Source organism: Heterocephalus glaber, unplaced genomic scaffold (genome assembly GCF_053883595.1).
Source record: "Heterocephalus glaber isolate CG9 unplaced genomic scaffold, H.glaber_assembly_v1.0 deba00001779, whole genome shotgun sequence".
Classification (NCBI taxonomy): Eukaryota; Metazoa; Chordata; class Mammalia; order Rodentia; family Bathyergidae; genus Heterocephalus; species Heterocephalus glaber.
The window spans coordinates 612,394-621,147 of NW_028258466.1; the positions used below are offsets into that span (position 1 = coordinate 612,394).

The 8,754-nt window shown below is 43.9% G+C and overlaps 1 long non-coding RNA gene and 1 pseudogene across 1 annotated transcript; one reads left to right on the forward strand and one right to left on the reverse strand.

Moving 5' to 3' along the window:
- Positions 1-2,300: 2,300 nt before the first annotated feature.
- On the reverse strand, positions 2,301-5,115 carry LOC147820988 (peptidyl-prolyl cis-trans isomerase FKBP8-like; annotated as a pseudogene).
- Positions 5,116-5,318: 203 nt separating this feature from the next.
- On the forward strand, positions 5,319-7,211 carry LOC147820989 (uncharacterized). The gene is made up of 2 exons (XR_015447873.1): positions 5,319-5,491; positions 6,893-7,211. It is a non-coding gene; the product is annotated as an uncharacterized LOC147820989 (long non-coding RNA).
- The last annotated feature ends 1,543 nt before the right edge of the window (positions 7,212-8,754 follow it).

Consider the following 8,754-nt stretch of genomic DNA (forward strand, 5'->3'; position numbering starts at 1 on the left):
TTTTCATAATAAAAAATTACTGCCACTCAAATTGACCCTTAACCCTCAGCCTAAAAATCAACAGAAAACAAGGCAACAAAATGCCTCCAAAAATCCCAGCTTTCCCAAAGCTGATCACAGGGCAACAACAGGAAGGAAATAAAAGATCAAATGGCTGAATTATATGATGTGGTAAAAGGGGGGAAAAAAAATCCAGAATAATAAAATCTTCATTTGAAAATGGGGAAAAAACAAGAACAAGAAACCCAGGAGATAAAAAAATTAAACTGAAAGTATGGGCAGCAAAAGTGACCAATGTGAGGAAGAGTGTCAGAACTAGGAGACACAGCTGAGCCAAGATTGGGGAAAGAATTTAGCAAACAGATAACTCAGTCATACAGAACCCAAACAGTGATGATCAAAAATGACACATCATAGTCACAATCCCAGAAGTACAACATAAGGACAGAATCTTAAAAACACACAGAGAAAGGCAATACATCACTTATAAAGGTAAACCCATTAAAGTTACGGCAGACTTCTGAACACAAACCTTAAAGGCCAACATCGTGGAACATGTGAACTCTGCTGTGCCAATGCAGTCACTGTGTCAGACTTAGAACAAATCTGAATTATTTGTAAGTCTGGGACATACTGGGCAAGAAGCACATTTAATCCAAAAGAAACTTATGAACTAAAAATTCAAAGGATGGAAAACAAGGTTCCATGCAACAGGAGTCTGAAAGCAAGCAGAAGTAGCTATGCTATTTTCTGACAAAGTGAACTTCAAGCCAAAACTGATCAGAAGAGGCAAAGAAGGTCACTACATATTGGTTAAGGAACAGTACAACAGGAAAAGGTAAAAATTGTCATACTGGTGCACAAAACTGCATAAAATAACACTAATGTACATAAATGACCAGATAAGCATTGATGTGATTATAATGGAGGATCTTGATACCTCACTATCACAAATAGATCAACTAGAAAACAAATAAATAACTATCAGACTTAAACCACACTTAAATGAGAAACCCAAAGTATAAATAGTTTAAAGACAAAGTAAAAGATAGACAATTGGAAACATACAGAGCTTTTGCATATGAGAAGCAGACCTAGAGATGGAGGAATAGGGACTCAATTGGAAAGAAAGGGGATGAAAAAAGAATAAGATATGTTGTGTACATGTATCAACTCCCCACAAGGAATGTAATCATTAGGTACTGCAAACGTGTACTAATAAAAAATTTTAAAAACATGCGTAACACATACAGACTGAATTCAAAGAGCACTGTAACCTAAACCATCCCAGAGGTGGATGGACTTACTAACATGTTCAGTTGAGTATCTTTCAGGAACCTCTAATTCAATATGTCAATAACTAAAATTATTTCTGATCCCTATGGTTCTTCCCTCAAAACTGCTTTTCTGAGGGCCAGAGATTTGGCTCAGTGGTGCCACATCTGCCTCGCAAATGCAAGGTCCTGAGTTTGATCCCCGGTACTAAAAAATAGTTGCTTTTCCTCTATTTCTCATTTTAATGAATGGCATCATTGTTTGCTGAAGACAGAAACCCTTTCCTTACATTTAAAGAATTACCAAGTCACATACAGTATTCCACTTAAGAAGAGAGTTCTTGTCATTTGCAGTAGCTATGCTCTATAAATTTACCATGAATATGAAATTACCAAGTACCAAACTACAATTTGTGCAAACCAGTAAGTGTTACAAAAATTTTTTGAAGGATACAAAAATTTTTAGTGAGCAGGTATAACTGATAATACAGTATTTGTGCGTAGAAGGGTCAGTTCTATCTGATGAATCTTCTTCCATCTTTCTAATCCCATGTCTGGTATCGATGACTGTTCTATCCATTTTACATGAATCCTCATAACTTTATTGAAACTAGTTTTTGGCAAACTCACCAATAAGTCCATGCCGTCAAATCTGATGGTCACTTATCTGTCTCATCTTCCAACATTTCCTAATAATGCCATCAAATATTGCTACATTGGGGACACAGCTGACTACTCTATTATTTTTGAAATAATTTCTTCTCACAGCTTCTTTTTTGGGGGGGTGGGGGGGGAGGCTTTATTTCACTGTGGGAAGTGGACAGGGCAATAGGCAGGTGGGAGGGCTGGTGCTGGGCCGGGGCTGGGGGCAGGCCGCCCGGGGCTGTGGAAAAGAGAATCTGAGGCCTGACCCTGGGAACAGGGTGGGGGCAGGGAGCCAGTCTGGAGGAGCACCCCCCCCACACACACACACCCCGGCCGCTCCCTCCCTCCGGGCCACACCTCACCGTCCTCAGCCTTCCGTAGGCCTGTCACTCCGTTCACAGTCCTTCCTGCCCCGGCCCGTGGGGAGGGGCTAGGCCAGCAGGCCAGCGGGCAGTGGACAGGGAGCCTGGGGGAGGAGGGACGGGGTGGGGCCCATGGTGTGAGGAGGGAGAGGCGGCCACCTGGGTGGTCAGTTCCTGGCAGGGATGACTACAGAGAGAGCCACAGCCCCCAGGGCAACAGGTCGCCCCAAACAGCCACTTCCATGGGATGGACCAGGCGCCCTTGCTGGGACACTTGGCAGGCAGCCGGCTGGGGTTGCCCAGCATCTTCTGGTACAGGGCAGTCTCTGTGCTCCGCTGTGCCGCATGCTTCTTCACCAGCTTTGAGAGCTCAGCGTGAATTGTCTTGTTGCAGGGCTCCAGCCTCAGTGCCGCCCGCAGGATGGGGATGGCCTCGCTGTACTCGCCCTGCTGCTCCAGCACCTTGCCCTTGCGGAAAAGCGCCTTGATGTTGTCGGGGTGGCACTCTAGCACCAGGCTGCAGGAGAGAAGGGCGGCGTGGCAGGGGTCCAGCTTGAGCTGTGAGGCGGCCAGGTTGTTGAGACACTTGACCTTCAGCTGCAGCAGCTGCTCCTCCTCCTCCTCGAAGGTCATGTCCACTTTGGCACTGGAGGTGATGGCCTTGATGGCCAGGTCGTAAGAGTTGGAGGCCAGCACGAAGTCCGCCCGCGGGTAGTGGGCGTTGCCACACTCACGCTTTTGGTTGCCCAGAGCCACGTGCTCCTGGCCAGTGAGCAGCTCCAGGTTGGGCCGGTCCACTGCCGTCTTCAGGGTCACCTCCAGGCACAGTGCCGCGTGCATGGGGATGTAGGGGCTCCTGCTGCCCTGAGGGCTGTAGCAATACTTGGAGTCGGCAGTGACCATGGCCGTCTCGCCCACGTCTATGAGGGGGACGCTGAGGTCCAGGGCCTGGATGACATCGCAGTCCCCCAGGGTGAAGGCCAGCTTGGGCTCCTTCTGCACCCACGTGCCGTTCTCCAGCGACATCTGCAGCTGCACCGTGACCACCTGGCCCTTGGTGGGGCAGCCCGAGCTGGGTGGGCCCGGGACCAGCATCTTCTTCCTCAGCAGCCTGTTCCCCAGAATGTCCAGCCACTCTTTGGGGGCCAGAGCTGGCGCAGCCACAGGCTCCACAGAGCCCAGGAACTCTCGGGCCAGCACCCCAGGCTGCTCAGCCTCCTCCACTGGGGACTGTCCCATGTCCTCGTGAAAGACCCTAGTTAGCAAGACAGAATCCATATTGCTGCTTGACCCACCTGCCTGCCCTTTAGGTGAATTCAGAAGGAGGAAGCTTAAAAACCTCCTCCCTTTTTATAAAACAAACACATTTTCTTTATCCAGTCTCCAGTTGATGGGCATTTGGGCTGTTTCCAAGTTTTAGCTATCACAAACTGTGCTGCTATGAACATGGGTGCACATATATCACTGTGGTATGATTCTTTTAATTCTGTGGGGAAGATCCCCAGCAGTGGAACAGTGGGGTCAAATGGGAGTTCTAGTCCTAGTTCTTTGAGGTATCTCCATAATGTTGTTTTTTAAATAAAATGGAGTACTACTCAGCCATAAAAAATGAGAAATTAGAGGCATTTATAGCTAAGTGGATGCACATTGAGGCAATACTCTTAAGTGAAATAAATAGGACACACATGAATAAATACTGAATAGTTTCTCTGGTGTGAGAAACTGAAAGTGTAAATAAGGACTAAAATGTATAATAGGTAATGTGAAATAGGAAGAAAAGGGGCAAAGGGGAAGGAAGTGGGAGGGCTGGGGGAAAGGATAGAAAGGAATGGCATTGATATGAGAAAATGGAAAAATAGGAACAAAATCTTTGTAAAGAGGAGTGGAGGGGTTGAAGGGAGGGCTGGGCAAGGATGAAAAATAAGAACCAAGAGAGATTATGTAAAGGTGCAAATTTCCAACGATGGATATCATTATATTGTATACCTAAAATGTACCTTAGAATGAATAATCGATAACGCAAAATAGGAAGAAAAGGTCCAAAGGGGTAGGGGTAGTGGGAGGGGCAGGGGAAAGGAAAGAAGGGAAAGGAAAAATGCTGAGAAATGGAAAAAATGGAAATAAAGTCTTTGTAAATAGGGAAGCGTGGAGGGCATGAAGGGAGGGCTAGGAATGCGGAAAAAATAAGAACCAAGATGCATTATGTAAAGGTACAATTCCCAGTGAGAAATGTAATTGTGTTGTATACCTACAATGTACCAATAAAAGAACTTAACAACAACAACAACAAAACCCTCCTCCCCTTAGAGAGTCTCTTAGAAACAACAATTTGGGCTGGGGATTTAGCTCAGTGGTTCCAGCGCCTGCCTCACAAGCGCAAGGTCCCAAGTTCGATCCCCGGTACCAAAAAAAAAAGAAACAACAATTAATCAACTATTGTTTTACAAATGTTCTAACAGCAGGACCTTCCACTTCTGTACCTTTTGCTTGCTTTACTAGTTCTATCCCATAGAGGGGCCTAGAAACTGTTGGCCTCAAAGGTGTATAAAACATGTTTGTCAACCCCAAGTCGAGGCTCGAGTCCGATGCTCGGCCTGGGTCCCGGCCGGTAATAAACTCCTGTGTGGATTTAATATCGGTCTCTGGTTGGTTCTCTCTCACTGGGTGTAACACTCGAGTGGTGGCAGCTCACTCAGGTCATCATCATCCTCTTCCTCCTCTTCCTCAGCATCTGCGTCCTCAACCCCGTCCAGCATCTCAAAATCCTCAAGTGGGGGAACCCCAGCAGGCAGTGGGGCAGCAGGCTCAGAGGGCTCCTCAGCACACGATGCCATGCTTCTGGGGGATGGGAACTGGCCCTCAGCTCCAGGACCCCCGCCTGGGGTCCTGCGCCCCCTCCCCACCCCCAGCCCTCTCCTCACAGCTTCTGTGACATGACAGTCCTCTTCCTTGTAGCCAATTTCTCTTCAGTTTTCTTTGCTTGTCTTCCTCAAATTGCTTCTGAAAGTTAAGAGTGCCAAGGCTAAAAACATCAACAGAAACAGGCATGGTTGATAAGCACATTTCACACAAAGCTGTAAATAGCTTTCAGTCAAACATGGCCAATTAACGATGTGCCTTTTCTCTTCTTGAAGAAATTCCATCAAAATGGTAAACAATTGTGAAGGGGCAACACCAAGAGGACAAGAAGAGAAAAAAGAAATACTACTGGTAAGATATTTCAAATTCTGGATGATATAATATAGATGGAGATGTGGCATCTGATTTAGTAGAACAAAGGAAGCTAGAATTTAAGATACTGTGGTGGGGACATTTTGATAATGAGATAATATGCCCTGCATATTCTAGAAAGCTCTAAACCTTGGAAGCATCAAGTACCAGAGGAGCATTTTATGATTTGGATCTGGAATGTCCACCAAATGTTCATGTTGAAGTCTTTGTCCACAATGCAGCAATATTCAATGGATTCTTAATCTGATGGCATTACTGGGAGATGGTGGACATCCCCCTCATCCCTTCCTGGCCACCATGAGGTGACCAGTTTTGTTTTGCCATGTACTACCTGCCATGATGTCTGGTTTCACCTTGGACTCAAAGTGATGGGGCCAAGGGACCATGGACTGTAACCTGTGAAACGATGAACAAAAATAAATCTTTCCTCCAAATAAATAAATGAACAAAAAAACTTTCCTTTTTAAGGTTAATTTTCCTATGTATTCTGTCAGTGTCAGAAAGGTGACTTACACAGAGGACTTATGCGGTAAGCCAGACTGAGCTCTGAAGTCTTTTCCCCTGGAACCACTCAGTCAGAGCACTATTCTATTCCTTTCTTCCTCCTGAAGAATATGAGAAATTTATTTTTTTTGAAAGATTGAAGCATGCAGGTTTTAGGCATTAGGGCACAGGGCAAAGAGGAAAGTGGCGCTGAACTGTCAGTTTGAAAACAGAAACATTAAGCAAAAATGTATAAACAATGGTACCCTCACACCTTGGGACAGTACTATTATTTACTAAGATCTATGTTTTTCTTTAGTAATAGAACATCCAAGTTTTAGCAAGGTACATACCAGATAAAAAGTGTTCTTCTCAGCCTTGATTACTGCTGGGTATGAGTTGAAGTGGTATACAACTTTCATTTGAGCCTTAAAGATAAAAGACATAATGCTCTCTAATTTCTTCCTTCCTTTGCCAACTGGTGGGAATGTTAATGTGATTAAAGGATCTAGAATAGCTACCCTAGACTGCAGTACAAGATACATATTGAAGGTGAAAAAAGTAGAAGCCTAGGAATCAGACATCTTCAAATCACCACATCAGTCCTTGACTGATGGCCCCATGAAAGAGGAATCCGTTTCTTGTTATGCTATACAAATCTTTATATTGTATAATCCTGGAAATATAGTGTTACTAGAAAACTGAGTATGTGTGGCTCAGCAGCAGTGCTGAGGGCACAGAAGTTTTGTGTCATTATCTGTTTGTTTCTTCTTTGTAGGAATGTTTTTGGTCTATGTCTTGTATTCTGAGTAACTACTTTGAAGATAATGATGCACAGTGTATTAACCATTGTTCTTCTCTTATGAAATTTGGTTTTCTTTTCATGAATAAAAAAAGAGATGTACAAGTAGAGCTCCAGTCTTTGCCTTCACCTTGGCCATCATTTGCAGTCTTCCAGCACAGATCCTTTGCCCGCCAGCACCAACTCTTCAGTCTTATGATGCAGACCCTTTGGCCTCCTTATTTGGACTTGCTGGGGACACTACAGTGAGCTGCAGGCCTTCAACTTGATTCTTCAGATCTCTACCTACACACAGATCTTTCACACTCTTCCTCATTTTACTCTGTGGGCGGCCATTGTAAGCCAATCTTGTAAATTCTTACATATTTGTATATCTTGCATTAAATCTGTTCCTCTAGTAAGAACTGACCGATACAGTGACTGAGTGGGATCCTCTCTTAAAATAAAACATGAAAAGAGCTGCAGATGTAGCTCAGTGCAAAGGCCTTGGGTCCAACTCCAGTGTTAGAAAACAAAAACCAATGCAGTCGTGATTGAAATCCCAACAGTATATTTCACAGAAAAGAATCCAAAAATTCATTTGGAACCAGAAGAGACCTAGAATAGCAAAAGCAATTCTAGGCAACAGACACATGATGGGGGTATCACAATCCCCAACTTGAAACTATACTACAAAGCTACTCTGATAAAAGCAGCATGGTACTGGCAAAGAAACAGACCCCAGGATCAGTGGAGTAGATTAGAAGATGCAGGGGAGGGGATTTAGCTCAGTGGTTTCGTCGCCTGCTGCGCAAGCACAACGACCCGAGTTCAATCCCTGGTACAAAAAAAAAAAAAGATTAGAAGATGCAGACACAACTCCAGACATACTCAGCCACCTCATCTTTGACAAAGGAGCCAACCACCCTCACTGGAGGAAAGATAGCCTCTTTAATAAATGGTGCTGGAAAAACTGGATTTCAACCTGCCACAGATTAAAACTAGACCCATATCTTTCACCATGCACTAAACTAAAATCAAAGTGGATCAAAGATTTAAATATTAAAACAGAAACACTAAACTTGCTGGAAGTTAGGTTAGGTAGAAATCTTGAAAACATTGGCATAGGAAAAGACTATGAACAAAACCTCAGTAGCATGGGAACGAGCACAGAGAATCAGCAACTGGGATCTCATTTTATTAAAAAGCTTCTGCATTGCAAGAGTAACCACCAACAGAGTTAAGAGACAAACTACAATATGGGAAAAAATTTTTAGCAGCAGTACCTCAGACAAAGGTCTAGTATCTAGAATACATAAAGAACTGAAAAAAATCAGATCCTCCAAATATAAAGACTCAATTCAAAAATGGGCATCTGAAATCAACAGACATTTCTCAGACAAAGAAGTAAAAGCAGCAAATAAACATGAAAAAATGTTCAGCATCACTGGTCATTCGAGAGATGCAGATGAAAACAACACTGAGATTCCACTTCACCCCAGAAAGAATGGCTTCTATCAAGAAATCAACCAACAACAAATGTTGGCAGGGTTGTGGGGAGAAAGGAACACCTCTCCATTGTTGGTGGGGGTGCAGACTGGTGCAATCACCCTGGCGATCAATATGGAAATACCTCAAAAAACTAGGATTAGAGGTCCCATTTGACCCAGCTATTCCCCTGCTGAGTATCTTTCCAAAAGAATCATATCACAGCGATATATGTGCACCCATGTTTATAGTGACATAGTTTGTAATAGCTAAAACTTGGCAGCAGCCCAAGTGCCCATCAACTGGAAACTGGATAAAGATGATGTGGGGTTTTTTCATAAAATGGAGTACTACTCAGCCATAAAGAATGAGAAACTAGAGACATTTATAGCTAAATGGATGCACATTGAGGCCATACTCTTAAGTGAAATAAACAGGACACACATGTGTAAATACCAAATAGTTTCTCTGGTGTGAGAAACTGAAAGTG